Source organism: Lissotriton vulgaris, chromosome 2_1 (assembly GCF_964263255.1).
Source record: "Lissotriton vulgaris chromosome 2_1, aLisVul1.2, whole genome shotgun sequence".
Lineage (NCBI taxonomy): Eukaryota > Metazoa > Chordata > Amphibia > Caudata > Salamandridae > Lissotriton > Lissotriton vulgaris.
Window position 1 is genome coordinate 1883078458 of NC_141687.1, and position 21339 is coordinate 1883099796.

The 21339-nt window shown below is 45.0% G+C and overlaps 1 pseudogene; it reads right to left on the reverse strand.

The window, feature by feature from the left end:
* LOC147733468 (kinesin-like protein KIF20B) overlaps positions 1 to 21339 on the reverse strand; it is a 90588-nt pseudogene that overhangs the window by 25610 nt on the left and 43639 nt on the right.

Consider the following 21339-nt stretch of genomic DNA (forward strand, 5'->3'; position numbering starts at 1 on the left):
CTCTTACCCAGTCCAAAGATCAGGGCTTGATCCATCACCGTTTTTTAGCTCACTGCACCATCCCAGCTCAGAACTTGGCTATATGCAAATTAGTCTGACCCTGGCACAGTGCATCATGGGAACAGGGCAGACCAAACTACCAAGCCAATTCTTATACTGGGAAGGAAACAAGCTACCGGGGACCGGTTTCTGGCATTTCAGCCGTCATCGGCCCGGCTTGCTTGAATCCTGATGGTGACATGAGTCCCTTTCTCACTGCTCCATCAGGATTCAAGCAAGCCGGGCCGAAGACGGCTGAAATGCCAGAAACCGGTCCCCGGTAGCTTGTCTCCTTTCTGGTGAAGAATTGGCTTGGTAGTTTAGTCTGCCCTGTTCCCATGATGCACTGGGCCAGGGACAGACTGATTTGCATATAGCCAGGTTCTGAGCTGGGATGGGGCAGTGAGATAAATAACGGTGATGGATCAAGCCCTGATCTTTGGACTGGGTAAGAGTGGTCTGCTTAATTCAGACACTCTGTTCATCACCACCCCCTTTTCTGAATCATTTTTGGCCACTATAGGTGTGGCAGGGTATACTCAGACATGAGTCCCTTTCTCACTGCTCCATCAGGATTCAAGCAAGCCGGGCCGAAGACGGCTGAAATGCCAGAAACCGGTCCCCGGTAGCTTGTCTCCTTTCTGGTGAAGAATTGGCTTTGTAGTTTAGTCTGCCCTGTTCCCATGATGCACTGGGCCAGGGACAGACTGATTTGCATATAGCCAGGTTCTGAGCTGGGATGGGGCAGTGAGATAAATAACGGTGATGGATCAAGCCCTGATCTTTGGACTGGGTAAGAGTGGTCTGCTTAATTCAGACACTCTGTTCATCACCACCCCCTTTTCTGAATCGTTTTTGGCCACTATAGGTGTGACAGGGTATACTCAGACATGAGTCCCTTTCTCACTGCTCCATCAGTATTCAAGCAAGCCGGGCCGAAGACGGCTGAAATGCCAGAAACCGGTCCCGGGTAGCTTGTCTCCTTTCTGGTAAAGAATTGGCTTGGTAGTTTAGTCTGCCCTGTTCCCATGATGCACTGCGCCAGGGACAGACTGATTTGCATATAGCCAGGTTCTGAGCTGGGATGGGGCAGTGAGATAAATAACGGTGATGGATCAAGCCCTGATCTTTGGACTGGGTAAGAGTGGTCTGCTTAATTCAGACACTCTGTTCATCACCACCCCCTTTTCTGAATCGTTTTTGGCCACTATAGGTGTGGCAGGGTATACTCAGACATGAGTCCCTTTCTCACTGCTCCATCAGGATTCAAGCAAGCCGGGCCGAAAACGGCTGAAATGCCAGAAACCGGTCCCCGGTAGCTTGTCTCCTTTCTGGTGAAGAATTGGCTTGGTAGTTTAGTCTGCCCTGTTCCCATGATGCACTGGGCCAGGGACAGACTGATTTGCATATAGCCAGGTTCTGAGCTGGGATGGGGCAGTGAGATAAATAACGGTGATGGATCAAGCCCTGATCTTTGGACTGGGTAAGAGTGGTCTGCTTAATTCAGACACTCTGTTCATCACCACCCCCTTTTCTGAATCGTTAATGTGCAAGTGAGCAGCTAATGCCCGCTCCTTAATAAAAAACCAAGCCTTCTAGCATTGAATCAATAAATGCTTCAATAGGTAAACCTCCATCTTCCTTCTGGACTGTGGCATTTGAAGAGGAAGATTCAGTAGTTATTTCCTCCACTGAAGTCTCTGGCTCTTTGGTACATTTGCTTACTAAATCTTGAAAGATTGCCAGACGCTCATCACTTCTCTCCTCCAGCAACTCTCGCTCCTTCTTAGGGCTTTCACTGAAATGGCTGTCCCTCTGCACAAGTTGCTCAGTAAATTCTTTAGCAATTTCTTTACAGATTTTCAGTTCGATGAGCAAGTTTTGCTTAGTCTCATTTACAAGCTTTTTCTGCAAATCTTCAATTAATTCCAGTAGTTGCTGATATTCCTTTTCATCTAAAATAATATTACTATCTTCTTTTTTCAGCATCTCCACCTCTAAAGTCTGCACATTAAGAGAGGTTTCTGGATCCTGGTCTTCTGTTTCCTCCTCGCTGTCCCCATTCCCATATTCAGATTCCATCACATCATTGAGGCGAGAATCCCAGAGAATGGTGGCCCTCCGTCTTGAGGTCAACTTATTGTCTGCATTATCCATGAGCAAGGACACATCCATTGCTGTTTTGGAAACATTGAACGGAAGAACAGGAGGCAGTATTGAGGTGTCTAAGCAGGACTTTTTGTGCAACTGCAGAGAACTTCAGCACATTCAATGTCTCATCATAAACAGAGGCTGTCTGGCTTATATTTACTATCATGCACGCCTTTCCCTTTCCACAGTAGAAACTCTGTAGATAGTGGGTGTGCTTGCTCTCGCGAAAAGGTACGTGCTGCAGAAGCTTTGCCTGTTCGTTGTTTTTCAATGCATTAATGCATTTGCCAAGTTTATGTAAAGATGTATTACTGTTTCCGCTTTCCTTTAATCGGTCCCCCTCATTTCGGGTCTTTGCACATCATTCTGAACCAGCAAGATCACATAATGACAATTCAATGACTTTGGACACTCTGGGTATTTCAGCATCTTCAACCCTTAACATCCGAAAAGTAAATATACTATGACTTCTACTAGTAGAGCTGTTCAGCTTAGTGCTAGCAAAACTCTGGCATCTCGTCCCCAAATGTAATAGTTTGTAAGCTTCTTTTGAGTCTGAAACCTCGATCCACTGGAGATCTTTCACAAAAGAACATCCTTTCATATCTTGAGCAAGCCGCAGGGTCTTTCTTTTGTGAAACTTGTTAGTAGATATTGGCTCCAGTAAGTCATAAATGCACTCATTGTAGATTTCGCAAAAAGAAACCCAAACCGAGAACCTCACTGAACTGAACTCATTCAGGTCACTAAGCCCTGGGTCCTTTGCTTGTTGTTCAAGGTCAAGAGAGCCATCAGAGTTCTGCAAACTTCCTTCAATGCTGTCCATAGATTCCAAGCAGGGTCCCCCGTGGCCAGCACTCTGAGACTCAACCTCTTTGGTAATTTGGAGCACAGCATTTTTAATGGCAATTTACTTTTTTACTTGCTCTTTGGTGAGTCTCAAAAAATCTCTACATTTATGTGGTTTTAGGTCCATCTTTGAATACTGCTTATTTTGAATACTACCGAATAGCATTTTCATTGGTCGTGGTAAAATATTTTGTTATCCACTGTTGAGTTGGCGGCTACCCTCATCCTGGACTAAGTTCTTGCTGCACCGATGTCCATTCCTCAGGACATTGGTTGTGGGATGAATTAAGCAACCTGTAATTCTGGATTCTGATGCACAATAATGTAATTTATGGCACCTTTCATTATACATTGGGAAGTCTGTGGGATTGTAACTGCAAGCCACTCATAAAAAGTAAAAAAACAGATTAACAAATTGCAAAGGTAACAGCTTTTTTTTAATAACGGCTAAAAATTGGCCATGGTCTCCAATGGGAAAGATTTCAAGGATCGGAGAAATGAGATGAAACAGTTAAGCAAAGGACATTGTATTCCAGCATTGGGAAAATACAATGGGAGTTGCTTAGACATGTGATTTCCTTTGTCTTATCTTTGAAGTTTGGCCCTGGAACATCCAGGATTGGGGAGCTGGGAAGGAGCACAGAGCACCTACAGAAGATTCTTGCTCACTCGTGGACTGTTGATACCGGGCGGGACATTGAGCTGCAGGCCTTGGACACATTTTAATGACACATGCCCAGACAAATTTGGAACCTTCCCCTTTCCTGATATATAAAATTCCCAGATTACCCCTGACTACCTCGGTGTAATTTAATTATTTGCCATGCCCTTTAAGAGAGGCGTATCTGCTCAACATTTATTTTCCATGGTTCTACTTTGTCAAGAAAACATCACTGGTGTATCTAATGGAAATACATTTCCTGTTGACAAATTATCAATATCTTTTTACTAGACCCAGTTGCAGCATATGAGGTTTTAAAAGACAATTTGAAATATACCCTCAGCAAAAAGCAATTGAATTAAAAATGAGACCAATAGAAACACTTATATTCTAAAGGCCTCTCTCTAGCATTGGCACTCCATGCTTCATCACAGAAGAACTTCATAAGCGATCTGTCCTTTACATACCTACCCGAAGCCTCTGGTCCAACAGCATTTTTCTTCAAACTCTCCGATCTACAAGCTCCAAGAGTATGGTGGTAGTATACTTCAGATTCAAGGTTCCTCCGGTAGAATTCCCTACCATTCCACATTCCACTCAAGGATGATTTTGACAGTTCAAAAATCTGATCACCTTTAAGATGCACCTTCTCCAGTGGTCCTCATAGCCTTGGCTGGACATACAGCTAAGACATGCTTTACCAATTGGCTGCCAGAACGAAAATTACAGAAAATGACGGTAAAATGAGAGCTAGATCGTCCAAAAATGAGTGTCCAAAGATCTGTCGCGAAGGCCTGAAGATGGTTGCTAGCATTTATATACAATGCGGTCTCAAGACTCATTTGACATCGCCTGCATCCTTTCTTTATGCACTGATGCTAATAAAGCATTGACGGTTAGTGGCCCGGTGAAGCAGTGGCTAGGCTCTGTCATTGTTCACTACCTCAACAAGTCAATGGCCTGGCACTGCCATTATGAGAAGGGGAAACATTTGTTATTTAGAGTATGGCGGGCAGTCCAACAAACTGCCCCATTGGGAATGTCTATCACCGTCACCTTCCTGGTGGAAAACCACCACCATACTTAGAGGTCACTGCCGGGCAGATGAGGATCACTCTGCCTTCAGTGAAGCCTTCTTGGTGGCGACTCATTTAAAGGCAGTGAAGTTCTGATGAGAGTTTGATTTGTCAGCTTAGCATAGTTTATTTTTCAAGAATAAACATTTAAAGTAGGAGTTTGTTCTTGAATAACAAAAAAATCAATGTTTCCAATATGCTTGCGACTGCCATTCCTCTCAGGGCTGTCATGGGCAGGGAAATCTAATGTTGGTCTCTCATTCTTAATAGGGTAGGGTGTATGTCTGAATGGCCTGACAGCCCTATGGGGACTAAGCCATCAGAAGTTTCTGATGTGGATCCAGCCGAGGCTCAGTGCTCAGAAATCAAGCACTTCCTGCAACTCTTAATATAGCATAGAGGCCATGCATTTGACAGGACGGGAGCAGCAGTATTCACGCTCTGCCAAAGACCAAATGAACCCCTTTGTCTGGTAGATAGTTTATATTATGTTATCTGGTATCATAGAGGATACATTGAGTGCAAATAAACCTCTAGGTAGTGTCTTCTGCTACCATTGCCATAGAAACAGCTCATAAACACTTGACTACTTAGAAGGCAAACGCCAGGTCTTTTTATGTTTGAAAGACCTTAGTTTTTAGAGTATATTTCTTAATCTACCTAACAGGGAGTTAAAAAAATTAGGACTCTCCCCTCTGAAAGATCAGCCTCCAAACTTATTACAGTTTTGTGGAAGGTACTTTTAGAGGGATTTAGCAGGTGACCATAAAGAGTGGGAGTAACGTATCTCTCAACTGGGCAGGGCTGTGGTGGTAAAATATTTTCTGAATTGTACAGATGTAATTAAAGGCAAATGTTGTATGTTCAGGGTGCTAATCCTGAGATGCAAGTTTAGTACACAAGCAATGAAAGGTTTCATTCTGGATGTATTGTGGCCATTGTACAGAGTGGTGTGAAATATCACGGAGACCATGCTGTAGAAGTAAAACATAGATTGGACAAAAACATTTATGATTTACGATAAAAAGCCAGAACTCTTCTGAAATGTTTAAGAAATTTGAACAACTTTTCGAAGTAGCTGGATTATGAGGTTTTAACATTGTCTGAATCCATGAGTTCCCAGGTTTTTCACTACTGTCAGATGATCAGAACCCCAGACTTCATGGGATTAGGATTCATAAAATCCATAATTATCCAGTATGTATTAGCCCCCAAAACTGATATGAGAAGAGTTGAGGAAACTAGAAGTCCCTTTAAAGGTTCAAAAACTGAAAAAAATTAGCATGTCAACTGCATACATAAAATATTCATTTGCAGCTGGCAGCACTAGAGAGTGGTGGGGTGGGCAAATCATGGGTGGGGAGCCGTTTTCATCTTCTCCTCCAGCACCGGACCTTCAACAACTCCCCTTACAAATCCTGGTGCTGCTCTCATGCTGAATGAGAGCAGCACTAGGATTGGAGGGAGCGGACTCTATCAAGGACACTGGAGCCCTGCACTTGCAGGAACCTGGCTGTGTTAAGACAGCTGAGTTAGAGCCTTCAAAGTGTGCATGTCTGGCTGGTTGTCGCAAGATGGCCGGCCAAAGGGACATGTGCACTCCGAAAAGTGCACAGGCAGCCAACCAACACTCCTCCTTGCTGCTACCATTGTAAATGTAAATGTAGTAGTATTTGTATGGCGCACCAAATCGACCCCCGAAGGGGTATCTCAGGCACTTGTACGCATACTGCTGTGGAACCCTTCCTGGCTTTTCCCTGTGAAGTGCCCACTCCTGGGCACCCCCAAGGTGAAGCCAGGGATCCTAGCATTGTTGGGGCCGTTGTGGAGATTAAGCAAGCTATTGCCCAGAGTTGCAGAGTGGGACCCATTATTAGAATAGGCACCGAGGCGAGAATTATCAGGTCCGCGGAAATTGAGCCCAAGACCCGCCGAGGCGGGAATTGAACCCTGGTCCCAGGCTAAACCTCTGCATCAGGGTCTGCCGCTCTAACCATTGAGCCACACTTCTCCATTCAACAAGTCCCACCCCGTCCTGACACTGGGTTCGAGATGAGGAGGATGAAAAATACAATGGTAATAAATTAACTTTATAACTATTTTATTTTTCATCTCTGGGGCTTTTTTGGAATATTTTGGACTTGGTTAGTGGGGTGACGCTCCTCAGCTCAAACAGAGGGAGCCGCCCCTGAAAAACTTTAATTTCATAGGTGTGCAGTATTGAAGCAAGAGGTGGAAGGTAAAAGTTAAAGGTGCACAGACTAGTTTTCTGAGTGAGTCTCAACTCACTGGTTGCATGAGGATTTGGCAAAAAGCCTTAAGGTAGTATTTGGAAATTGGAAGCAATAAATGAGGTGATCCACTGCCCGTTGGGTCCACTAATATGGATTTCACCTCGCCTTAGGCTAAGTAGATAAGTGATGGTCTAAAGTAAACGGCGCACCTACCTTTCATCAGAAAGTAGACTGACACATAGGGCCTCATTTATGAAAGCCTTGCGCCACCGTTGCGTCACTTTTTCCCATGTTAAAAGTGACGCACCGGCGGCACAATGCACAGCTTGGTCTGCATGACCAAAAAGATCTTTAAATTATCATATTTTTGAAATGTTGAAAATCTTGCCTTTGTAAAAGCTGGTTGTATAGTATGCATAGGCAGCGATATATGCATGTCCTCACAAAGAAGTTCTATTACCATTTCACGATGATTAATTTCAACAGTACTTATTTTCAAATAGTACAAAGCTCACTATCTCTCTTAGTATTCAATATTGATACTTTTTTGATATCCCTGTTCGTATATGTGTATTCCCAAATAGTGCACCTGACATTGATACTATAAAATCTGATTGCGATTTCAAGGTTTCACAGGGAAACTGCTTTTCAGCATTAAGTATGCAAACAGGTAACATAAAAAGCCTATCTTTCTAATCTGACAGGCCACGCATTCAGAAATTAGCTGTTTCCATTGAAATTTCAGCGTCCTCTTTTCTCCTTAAGTTGTTGCTAATAAGGAAGAAAGAAAAGACGCAAATAGGACCCATAGGGTGGAAGACAATTGTGTCTCCACGCCCCTGGGTTTCATGGGTATAGAACATCCCGGGGACAAGCATTTGAATCAATACCCCAGTCCCTCCCACTCACTTTGGGGTCATGCCCCCTTCTATTAACTGGCCGGCGGCTGGGCAAAAGGAATGTGTGCCCTGTGTACCTCACCTGTCCTTTAAGTGGAATCTTTATGTCTGAGACCCACACTCATAGTTGTGTTTAGGTCTGAACTAGCTTGCTTACATAAGCCTACAGTGCATCTTCACAAAACTGGCGACAACCATCCCTGGTCATGATGGTGCATGGTTTGCCATGCACGGGTACACTGTGACAGCATATGACTACACAACAGACAAATGCCTTTTTGATAGTAATAGAGCACACTGCCAACTGCTTTGTACTTTATATTATAGCCCCTTTGTGCTGACAGCAGGAGTATTCGCAATCACTTGCAGTGCATGGTCATTGCAACAGTATGCCTTTGGAGCATTGCCTGCAATCATCTCAGCATGCTTCATTCACCCACCATTCTTCCCAGTAAAAGAAATTGGAAGATATTTATGAACACTGGGTAACCTGTAACAAGAATGGCACATCATTTGTTGGATTTAAAAATACTCTACTGGGAGTCTTTAATGTCAGTCCTGTCACAGTCAGCCATTTTAATGGAACTTGATACTCATCCCAAGAACTGGCGTTTACCAAGTACTTGCTAACAGATGTGAGATCTTAGAAAATCTGTCTTAAATACAAGAACCAAATACAAGGCATCCAAATGCAGTCATAATTCAATGTTACCAGAAGGAAGGTGTGATTTATAGAAGGGGGTCTTTGAGTCTCCTGTACTTTGTGAATGTCTGGGGGATTCTGAAGTACACTGAAATATCTTCTGTGGCATACAATCTTCAGTTTGTCAAAAGATTAATTCTGACAGGTCCATTCTATGGCAGAAGTATCAAAGCACATGATGATCACCCTGTTCCCTTTGCCCTGCACCACACTTACTTAAAGCGTGAGCCTGGTGAGTGGATTCTCAATATGGCATTTGTGAGCTATAAAACAATGCTATTATAGAGTACCTGGGATGTGTATTTAAAATTCAAGCGTGGAATAATATCCCTTTTCTAAGTGTTCATTATTTGCGAGAAACGATTCCTTCTCATTTTTAGTTTAAATCTGTTTATTACCGTTTTCGTTTTTCAAATAAACAATATACACATTATCATGTCAGTAACATTATGTCCACACAAATGAGCTGATGTATGGGCAGATAGGCATGTTCATATTTTGGATAAATATAGCAGGAAAGGAAATGAGAGGAGAGTATCTGCGGAACACATAGCAAGTAACCAAAATAAAGACAATGCCTGACGATGGGCTGACAGATAATTCGAAGCCGGCATCATCTGGCTATAACTCGAGTAATAGCCATATCAATCTTAGCAGACATTCAGTTTGTCAATCCTAATAAACCTCGAACCGCTCCGCACCCATCCAAACAACACACAGAAGTAAGTAAGTGGCAAGCTTATAGAGCCCACGAATGCCGAGGCGTCTTGGCACTGTAGCAGGAAATGGGTTAGCAAAGGTGGTGTGCCTTATTTCTACCTGGGTAATAGCCTAGTCTTCAGCTATTTCCTGAAAAGAGGTCTGGAAGGTTGTAGTCTGATGTCGTCTGGGAATTCATTCCATAACTTAAACGCACAATAAGTCAGGCTTCTACCTACCCGTCTGACCCTTTGTATTCTAGGTATCTGGACTTGACCTTTGTTAGCAGATCAGAGATTACGCCGTGGAAGGTACTCATGGAATAGTTTCTGTAGAACCACTGCTCCACCACCAAACCGGGCACAGAGCCTTGAATTCAATTTGCTGTTTCACTTGCAGCCAATGAAGTGTTTTAATGCTGCTATTAATTGGAGTGTTTAGCAGCATTCTAGCTGCAGCATTTTGCAGAGATTGTAGTCTGGACAGTTGGCGCTCGTTCATGCCCAGGAAAAGGGCGTTGCAAAAGTCAATCCGTGAAAGGATCAAAGCGACTACAACCGATTTCCGGAGGTCCAGGGAAATAAAGGGGGAAATATTATGTAGGATGTTTAATTGAAAAAAGCAGGATGATGTTAACTGAGTAATCTGGCCTCCGAAACTTAGTTGTTCATCCAGCAAGATTCCCAAATTCCTGACCTTTCCCGAGGGTACTGGGCATTGACCTGCCTCAGCCGGCCACCACTCTTTGTTCCAGAGCGGTGATGCAGTCCCAAACTCCATCACCTCCGTTTTTCCTGTGTTTAATTTGAGGTAGTTCTAGTGCATCCAGTCCATAATATGTTTCAGATAGCCAGGAAATTTTCCTGCAACGGTATCAGGAGTGAACTTAAAGAGATGGAGATGACAAGTTGTGTGTCATCTGCAAATCATACTGATGAGAAACCATGCTTCCTGGTCAACTCAGCCAGAGGTGCCACATAAATGTTGAATAATGTTGGGGACAAGGCTGACCCCTGTGGAACTCCATGGGGGGAATCTTTTTGATTTCTATTTGTCCCATTGCACCCTCTGATCCCTTGCCACTAGGAATAAGGCAAGAAGGCTTAAAGCCTCCTGCTTGATTCCTATTGCCTCCAGCCTTTGAATTAGTACTTGAAGGTTCACGGTGTCAAATGAGGCTTAAAGGTCAAGTAGAATTAGAATGGCCTTTCCTCCGCCATTGAGTTGTCTACGTATTTTCTCAGTGGCCATAATTAGGGCTGATTCGGTTGAGTGCTGTTGTCTAAAGCCATGTTGGGAATAGTCTAGGATGGTATTAAGCTCCTGGTATCCCGTCTTGATTCACAGATTTTTCTAAGATTTTTGCCGCTAACAGTAGGCAAGATTTGGGCCGATAATTTTCGACCACATAGGGGTCCGAGGATGGTTTCTTTAAAATTGACCTAATACACACCTTGTTCCAGGAGGTGGGGAAGATTCATGCTCTCATGATGTTATTCAGAAGTGGAGCAAGTTGCTTACTGATCTTATCTGAGACCAAATGTATTATAGCCGGAGGGCAAGGGTCTGTTGCAGACCCATATTTTGCTGCTAAATGCAGATAATTTATTTTATCCTCCGATAGAGGGGTAAAGCTACTCAACTGACTTGTCATAGTCGGCCTGTTTAGTTCAGCTGGCCCATGTGACCTGGTATTACTGGAGTTTGGGAGTTTTCAGAAGATTCACAGTACATCCAGTATGGGATGCATGAGCCAGATTGAAATAATACAAGGGTTTTGTGGGGAAGGCAGGAACATCCTCCACATATAGATAGTACAAAAGAACCAGTATCTTCACCGTTACTGGATGTCAAGTAGAGGGATCTTCCGTGGGTGAATAGCAGTTTAGAAGTCCACTAATCAGGTATCCCTGCAGGTAGCCAGGGGATATTTGTGTAGTCCCAGTGTGTCTTTTTTGTGGAGTGCAAAACTTTCCGCCTGGGCATAGGCAGGCACGAAGCGTTCCCAAGCAGTGAGTGGAGTGAGGTCGGGACTTCTTTTTTTTTTTTTTACAGATTTTGTCTGCACACATACAAATGCATAGCTCCGAACTCCGGAGTCTGCTGCACACAATAGTTAAACAGTAATGACATCGTCAGACGTTTTGATGAAATACAAACACCCCCCCCACCCAATTCCACCTCCAAATTGCGCTGCTGCCGTTCACTAGATTACAAAGAAAAACAATATTTACAGTGAATACATGCCAGTACCATCAGAGCACCACATAAGCACCTTCAGCGACCCCCATCTGCTAAATTGTCGGAGGGGCGTCGCTCTCCGGTGGGGGTTCCAAGTCCAGCCCCCGGTAATCGGCCCACCTTTTCCATATCCGGAAGTGTTTGGGGGGGCACCCCCTGGCCAGAAAAATGGGCTGCTCCAGCCCCATGCAAAAGTTCAAGCCGTTCTTCCAGACGGCGAGGGGCGGGGCCCAGGGTGCCTTCCAGGCCCTAGCAATGTCCCGTTTTGCCAACGTTAGGCCAAGTAGCAGTATATGACGTTTATAGCGATTGCCCCCACCCCCTTCATAACATGTAATAAGGCCAGTTTTGGATCCCTAGGGAGCTCCCAGGACAGTACCTCTGATAAGCAGCTAAAGACCCCGGTCCAGAACCTATGCAGCGCTGAGCATCCCCATGTGGTGTGTAGGAGTGTGCCTACCTCCGAGCTGCACCGTATGCAAGTGGGAGAACCTATCATACCCGCCTTCCATAGACGCTCTCTGGTGAAGTAAGTGCGATGCAGGTATTTGAATTGTATACGTCTCAGGCGTGTGGAGATCGCCGCCCCCCTAGGACTCGCCAGGGCCTCCATCCAATCCTCCTCAGGGGACTTCTATTTAAGTTTGATAATATGCTTGGCACCCCGTTCAATGCGTCAGGTGAGAGGGGACCTATGCCAAAATGGTGCAGCGATGGACAAGACCACAGCATGTGTAATAAAACAGCATTGGAGAAACTACATTGGGGGCAGGCAGCATCAGTATACATAAAATAATGAGTGATTTTCTGCAGGGTAAGGTAAGCTCTGTGAAGGATGAAATATTGAGTCAGGTGGAAGCCAGCATTCTGCTGGACTCAGACAGGACCTTCCATTACCAAACTCCACTCAGTATCATTAAAGGGACGACCTAGGTTTGTAGCCCAGTTACAGCGCAAATAGGTGAGTGGTGTTACCATATGGGGTTGCATAGAATAAGCTAACCAGTGTGCCTAATATGCTCCCACACCCATTACATGCAGGCGTTAAACAGTGATCCACGTGGGATGTTCTTGCTAAATATCTCCCCACTTGTTGCCTAACACTCCAATCATTGAATTATAGTGGAGGATGTCCCTAGTTGGATAAGAGCACCATCTTGGTACAGGTCACCGATTGTGTCTATCCCCGCCTCCTGCCAGGAGGATAATTCCAATTGTGATGTCATTTAGCCTCTGCATAGCGTACCAAGCAACAGAGTGCCTGTGCATAAGGGAGAACAGATTTAGTAATAAAAAGCCATTGCTTGTAACAGCGATAAGTGATTCGCAGAAATGTAGGGCCAGACATCAGGCCACCGTACAGGGGTGAAGTAAATGGAGCAGGGCGGATAGGTCCCAAGCCAGGGAGAAAGTAGCAGTGTCTATGATGTATAGGCCCGCTACCCGACAGGCCACACATTGGAGTTGGGAGGCCAAATAGTACTGTTCAAAATGTTGGACTGCCAGACCTCCCCTGTCCATGGGTAAATAAAGCTTCTGCAGTGCCACCCAGTAACGTGTGATGTGCCAAATTAATGCCCACGTTAGTTTTCTCAAGTGAAGAAAAAAAGAGTTTTGAAACATAAAGTGGGAATGTAGCAAAGTAATATAATACCTGGGACAGCATGACCATTTTAATAAGGGCGACGTGACCTGCCACAGAGAGTGGGAGAGGTTGCCAGAATCCCATTTGAGCATGCACTGAGGACACTGCTCTTGTGAGGTTTCCCTCAAATAAATCAAAAGGTGAGTGATAAATGTGGATACTCATGTATTGAAACACAGTGGGTTGCCAGGTAAAACGAATACGATTCATTAAGGCAAAAATCAGGGTCAGACATTGTGGGATGAAACAGAAAGAGACAAGATTTGGTCCAGTTAACCTTGAGTCCTGATAAGCCTGCAAATCTATTTAAGGTGGAGGCCACTGTATCCGGGATGTCAGTAACATTCTTTCAGATATAGCAGTAGGTCATCAGCATACAGAGAGATTGCGTGCAGACCATCTCCGTTTGGGATCCCCCCGTGTTGGCTAAAAGTACAATGAGCCAGTGCCAGCGATTCAATAGCTAGGGAGAAAAGTAAGGGAGAAATATAGCAGCTTCTGCCTCCGCCAATCAGAATGGAGTCAGAAATAAGGGTTCCTGTTTTTATCCAAGCCAGCGGAAGGATATAAAGAAGCTTAACCAGTCATGCATATCGAGGCCCTAAGTCGTATTGCAGCAGAAACCTAGAATAGTCATAAAAGACCATTCCAGGGAATCAAATGCCTTCTCCAGATCTAGCACCATGCAGTCTGGCCTTTGGCCAGAAGCCAGGACTATATTCCATATTCTGGAAGAATCTATGTAGGTTAGGGTATTTTTTAAAGGCCCGAACAAACTCATTCTGGTCTGGGTGTATGAATGCTGGTGCCATGCGATCGGCGAGTACTTTGGCCAGGATTTTGTAATTGGTGTTTAAGAGGGCCAGCTGCCTGTGAGAGCCCAATGCAGTCAGGTCCCTGTCAGGTTAACGGAGAGATATGATCAGTGCTTCACGTAACGTAGTTGGCAATCAGGACGCCTCAAGGGCTTTATCATAAACTGTCAACAGGTGTGGGGCCGAGAGCGGGGCATAGGTTTTGGAAAATTCAGGAGGTATACCATCAAGTTCAGGAGTCTTCTCAGTAACAGAGGCACGAATAGCCCCCCGAATCTCAAAGAGGGTGAGAGCGCTATTGAGTTCCATTTTCTGTTCCTGTGTCACCCAGGGGACAGATACACCAGATAAAAACGAGTCCACTTCATCTGCTGTGGCAATGGTTGCAGATTGGTATAGGAGTGAAAATGTTGTGTTAGTTCAGCATTTATGGTGGTTTGCGTGTGGAGAAGATCCCCATTGGCTGCTCGTAGTTCCATTATCGGGTGACTGGGCTGTTGCTGTAGGATAATCCAAGCCAGGAAATACCCCGATTTATATGCCCCAGCATGTGTTCTGGCCGAATGAGCTATATAATAGAGACAAGAAAGTCTCTCCATCAGTGTGGTGTGTTCCCGTTGTGCGTTTACCAAGTGAGTTCAATGTGCAGGAGTCTGCAACGTGTGGGTGCGAAGTGATGTCCCTATCCAACTGGTACCATTATTAACTAATGGGGTTTTCCTAAAAAGCGTCAAAGGACCTGGGAACATATTCAGTCTAAACAACAAATGGTCCTGACGCACCTATTTCAGGCCAGAAAAATGGCTTGAAGGACTAAACTATTTAGTCCAAATGATCATTCTTTAAGTTATTCTATACATAGAGAGTTATATACCAGAGAAAAAACAGAAAAGACGAATGTATTCATAAGACAAAATCTTTTTGTTTATATAATCCTTATACATAGATACTCATCAATAGATCATTATTACAGTGAGTGGTTGTAAAAAAAAAGGAAAGTGCAAAGAGAAGTGAAATGTGAATGTGGAAAGATAGAAGAAAAAATCAGAACAATAAGAAACATGATATCCCAATTATTATATACACAACATTGGTTGGAGTACATTGAAGGTAAACCAAACCAATGTTAGGCCTATATACATGTATTATCATTTACCTCTTTTTTGTTAGATTTCTATTCAGAATAATGCCATCTACTCAGGCATGCATCATCCTAAAGATAATCAGATATGTTACAGGCCCAGAGTGGAAATTGTCAATGTTTCGACCCGTCTTAAGCAATGAGGGAAATGTATACCTCCGCATGCGGGTCTTTATCAGGACATAGAGACAACCTAGGTGTGGTAAAGAATCCAATTAGTGTCTACCCCGTGGTATATTCATAGGACTCAACACAAAAAATTGAAAAACACTGACCATGGCAGTGGAATGGACAATCCATAACATTATGTCAACCAATTGGATTTTAATGAATCCTGATCACAGTAAATGTAACAAGGTGGTCTGCAACATTAAATGCACACTGGTTAGTACACCCAAACTAACTACAATGATTAGAAAACCTACCCCACCATCGGGGTGAATGGGATCCCTGAATTACTCCCAAGGATAACATCCCAAAGTTTAATGAGGGCAAAATGGCGAGATCTGTTGTTCTGCGGATGGGTCGAAACATTGACAATTTCCTCTCTCTGCCTGGACATGGCATTAGAATTGCCAATGCAATATTCCTATAGTGGGCCCAAAAATGGGTAGAGACAGTGCTTGGTGACTTGAGAGAACACAATGCTTCTGTTGGTAGCTGAGAGGATGTGATGTAGTATGTTGTCTTTGCTGTGATGTAGTTATTTACGTGTGGACCAAAGTCTTTCAGGTTGTCTATTACCACTTGGTATTGGGTTTTACACAATTTCTTCTTTTTTGTATGATTGAATCACTTCATTTCTGTAGGCTTGTGCACCTGCTCAGCCGCAGAAGGTGAGCAAACAGCAGAGATCATGACAAGCCTTAAAAAAACAAAGGAGGTGAGTTGTAAGCGTTTAAGAAGAATATTTTTATGACTGTACAAGTGTTCATATTGGTTTGGAACATGATCATGGTCCAGAGCATCCTGTGTGGGCTGGGTGCGGTGTGCAGGAGATGCACCTGAAGCCGTCAGTTTCGCCCATCACATTGGCAGCAGTTGGATCATTAGTTCAATGCAGGTTAATGCCTTAGTGTTCATCAGTAATAATTGCTGTGGGTCTAGAAGCCCCTTCCTAGAGATACTGGTTTACCAAAAATACCAATCAAAGACCAACAACAGGTGATAATTTGGATCATCACGAGATAGCTACCAGCCATCAGATATTGTAAATGAGAAGTTACTCTCAAAAGGAGACTCTGAGTACTAACAGAAGCTCTCATCTTCTGGAGACTAATGATAATAACTGCACCATCAATGGAATGTGCATAACTGAAGAGGACCACATCTTCTACTCCCTGCTTCTGCGTTAACCATATTGAAGTTGGCATCAGCCCCTAATGGCCCCAATAAATCTGGTTCAAGAACCAGTGAGTTTATTATTACCAGTGAAGACAAAGCAATTATGCATTAAGGGCTGCTTATCAGTAGCTTAGTCCCAGTCAGAAGGTCTTGGAAGCTTTGAAACTGTACCCAAAGTTCTTCAGTTAGAAACCACCGCAGACTATGCCCCCAAGCTAGAAGAGGTCCTTCCAGGCCAATAGCCCCTGTGTACTCCTCCACCAAAATCCTGTGCTTCCTCCAGTATAATGATGATCAACAAAACAAATGCCAATACTGCTCAACTACTTAAACTTAGTTCTCAGATGAGCAATCTATCTCTCATCTCTAAAGACCACTCGTACAGTCCAGAGTTTAATCTCAAAGATAATTCTTTATTTTTAATTTAGAATGAATTATTTTATAATCAAGGATTTTTGGTGTTTGACAATAACTTTAAGTCAAAACACCTTTATTTCATTATCGAAAAATGGGAAAAGAGCTCCAAATAGTAAAAACTGTGTATTAATATATTTACAAGAAGAGTAAAGATAAAATATAAGTGCCAAAAGAAATAACGTCAATCAATCAAATCACAATTCACTCAACCATTCCTCACAACATTTCATACAGCATACATCCAAGAAGGAAAAAGTGTGGTGAGAAAGAAAAAGAGTGTGTGAAAATTCGAAATCACTCTGTACTATTTATTTTGATTCTAGGGGGAAATACAAGAAAAAACAGAATTATATGGCATATTTCTTAGTTAAACACTATGTAACTCATTAAGCCATCATACATTTCAAATAATCTGTTTTAACATTTCAAATAATCAATTTTCAGATGATTGGCCTAAAAACAAAACAACAGAGAAAAGGTCGACGCGTTTTGAATCCCTGAGAGTAGTGGGATTCTTCTCAGGACCATATATGAAATCAATCTGCAAGACATAAAATTTGAGAACAACATTTTGTCAGTGTATTTTGTGAGTGAGACTCAACTTAACGTCCTGTATCAGTGACACTAAAAAGGTACTTGATAAACTTCACTCCAGTATAATAACAGTAGCATTAATTACCGGCCAACCATGTAACATCCCATCACTTATTAGTCAGTCAGACACAGATTCCATATATGAACTAGACCCCATGGCCGAGGTGGGAAGTAATACGAAGGAGGACTCTGACTCGACATTTTCAACTCCCCGATTCACAGAACTCATACCATTGACTTGCTAGCTCTCTGAACAATACAGTCCTATTCTACGCCTATTATCAATGAAGTTGTCCTCAATTAAACTGCCCCATTCACAGGATCTAACCACTCTTCCACCACTGGTAAATGCCACTCCAGTCAAGGTCTCTTCTGACGTCTAAAATTCAGGTACCAGCCAATTGAAAGTTGCCAGGGTATCATCCACTGAGGATTCTCTTCAAAACATCTGATCCAATTTAGATTATGGGTTGGTTTGATCAGCTGACCCTGTTAGGGAAGTTGCATTGGCTGATACTGGAAAAACCAACCAAGCAAGTGCAGCTTATCATAACACTAGTTGAATTTCAGCCTTATGTTAGTAAACGGCGCTTTAAAAAGCCAAGAAATCTCAGCAAGGAAAAACATGCAGAAGGAATCTGTTGGACTTGGCCCTTTTGGCAGGTTCACCCCTGCACTTTTTGCCTTTAATAATGACATGATGTTAGTTGATTTCTGGTCTCTGCGCACTTTAGCACGGTGGCCCAGTGTAAAGTGTGTGCGCTCTCTGAGTGTGTGTGGTGAGATTGGTCTGCACTCCCATAGGAATGCATGGGGGATAAGTGTGTCCATGGTAGTTTCTGATGTGAGAGGAGTGCAGGGGCGAGTTTGGTATGTGCGAACTCGTGAGATTAAATGCTGCGCGACGGTGTGCACAGATTTAATGTGTCTAGTGTAGAAGTACCACTTTTAGAAGTTGGCATTTCTGTGTGCAGTGAATGTGAATTGGCTGTCTGGCTTGTGAGTGACAGGGGCTGGCTGAGGTGCTTGGCTCCAGGAGCCAGGATGGGTCTGCTTGGTGGCGAATAGGGAGATCTGCATGTAGATGAGAGGGAGGAGTTGCACCTGGGACTGGAATAGGGCTGGGCCTTCCCACCACAATGCTGACTCCATCCCCTGTGGTGTATCTGATGTCCCTGGCCTGTCCTGTGAATAGGGAGAGGGGCTGAGCAAAACAAAGTGCTCCAGAACTAGTTGCATCTGGTTCACCCCTTGCCTGCACCTTTGGAAACAAAGGAATTTGTGTATAAAAAGGGGCTGTGACCCATTGAAAATGTTCTTGTTCCTGACTTAAATCTACCAGAGGCATGCTGCTGCTGGGACCCAGGGGAAGGCTTGCCTCCCTGGGCCCTGCCCTGCCCCTGGATACCTGGAGGATATTCCTTGCTTGGAGCTGTGTTTCTCCATCCTTTGATCTCCAGGATTTCTGGGACCTTTCTGGTTGCTTTTGTCCTTGCTAGGACCTTCAGCAACCTTCCTGTGCCTTATTGTGGGACTGAGCGCGCTTTTGATTTACTTTCCCTAAGAAAGGAAGAGCTTGGGGGCTGAGCAGCGCAGCGCTGCAGCCCTCACCTAGGGAAGCCCCTCGTAGGGATTCCCTCCTCCTTATGGACTTTGCGGGTGCCCACCCCGCTCATGCGTGATTTACTCGAGCAGGAGCCTACCCTGCTTTTTAGCCCGATTTGGAGGAAGCTTACCACTCATTTACGCCTTATTTAAACCTGAAGCGGGTGCCCACCCCGTGCTTTTCACCGCCGCAGCCCGGGAAAAGCGTCGGAAGGAGATGTCCGGCCTGCCGCCTGATTGTGGGCGGGGCCGACAACACACGCCAGAGCCTTGCGGGGTCCACTTCCGCTCCTCCCCGACCGGTGAGAAGCCACCCGAGCCTCTTGGGCCCCACTCTAAGTCCCGGTCCCGAGATGGGGGACCGGATGAACCAGGGAACAGTCGGGCGGGGCTCTCATGAGTCGGGAGAACCCTGCATGCCGCCGCTGATAGAGGACTTCTGCCTCCGCCCCCCCACCCCCTCAGCTGGTGAGTTCAGCCAGAGAGTCTGGATGGGGAGAGGCAGAGTGGGAGCGGTCCCGCCTGGAGAGCGGGCCGCTCCAGAGTGGCACAAGTTCCTTTCTTGCTGGATGAGTGGACCCGCCGTTGCGGGCTGCTCCACGGATGCCCCTCCTTTGTTTCAAGGGTCTCGTGGGGGTCCTGAGGTCCCGGGGCCCATGTTCCCCCAGAGCCATTGCGTTCCACCGAGGGGGCATTTCTTACACTTAGAGGGCAGTATCGGGCCCACTGTTATATCCCAAGCCCGAGGTCCCCAACGATGGCACCATAATTTTATGGCTGGCCCAGAGGGAGCCAGTGCACTCCTTGGGGGACATGTTTTCTTCCAGAGCCAGATGGCTCCGTTTGGCGCAATTTGTTCCTACGGGCCAGTGAGGGCCCATGCCGCAGTTTACATTTTACAGCTGCCCAGCAAGTAGTGGACAGCTGCACCGTTTAGGTATTTCTTTCAGGGGACATGTGCTTTTAAACCCAGGCGTTAGACGCACTCCTTTCTCCCTACCTTGGCCTCCACAGCTGCACAGCACTTAGTGCCATCTGCAGCGTTTAGGCCTCCTGTTCATTGTTCTCAGCTGCCCAGTAAGTAGTGGGCAGCTGCAACGTTTAGGTTTTGGCGCAGTGGCGCAACCTTGACTTTCGCTGCCTAGGCAGCACCCCTGACTCTCTGGACATAGCACATTTGAGCCCCCTTTTTATATGGCCAGTTGGCGAGGGGGATGGTTACTTTTATAGGGTGGCAGGCCCCAGTGTGATTTATGTGCTAAAGTGGTTTATGTGCTACTGCTTTTGGGTGCTAGGAAATGTATTGTGTATGGTTTGTTTTGCTCACCCTGTTTGATACCTCTAGATATGGTTTATGCACAGGAGGTTGTTTTACCTGTTTAGGTTTGTGTTAGGGAGATTATACTCCCCTGTGTGATTTACGCACCTATTGTAATTTTTAGGTCTCGCCTGTCGATGCGCATGCGCATCGAGCAAGGCGAGAGTATTGGGACTTATCTACTCTTTATCCACACTGCAAGGAATCGTGGCGATTCCTTGCAGTGCCCGTGACTTTTAAGCTCAATGCGCATGCGCATTGAGCTTAAAAGCGCGTGCACGTCCGTCTTTGTTTACCCGCTCTGCCCCCTCCCCTTCCCGCCGTGTCGCATTTCTCCTCCCCTCTCCCCTCCGTCTTGTTTATTTTACCCGCTCCGCCCCCTCCCCTTCCCGCCGTGTCGCATTTCTCCTCCCCCCTCCCCTCTCTTCCCTCCGTCTTGTTTTAGCTACTTGTCTGGGACTGCCTCTCCTCAGTCACTGACCCGACCACATTGTACCCATACTTTGTTATGCACTTCAACCACTGACTAGTCCAAATATCCCCTCACGTCAATCCACACACCTCCTCGCTTCCGCTCTATGTGTAAAGCATGTCCTCCTAACATCCATTGGCTGCAATACCTCCCAGTCACTTGTTTGATGCCCCTTAGCTCCTGCCTCTCTTTTCTCCTGTCTCTTACTCCTTCTACGGGATTGGATCAGACACCCCCTCACTTCAGTCTGCACCACCTCGCTCGGTGTTTGAACCACTGCCTCCTCGCACCTCGTTCATCCACTGGCAACAAATCCTTCCAGTGACTTTTTTTTATGCCCCTCAGCTTAGGCATCCCTCTCCTCCTGATGTCTGGACCGCTTCTACGTGACTAGGGCAGACTTCCCCTCACTTCAGTCCACACCACTTATACATGC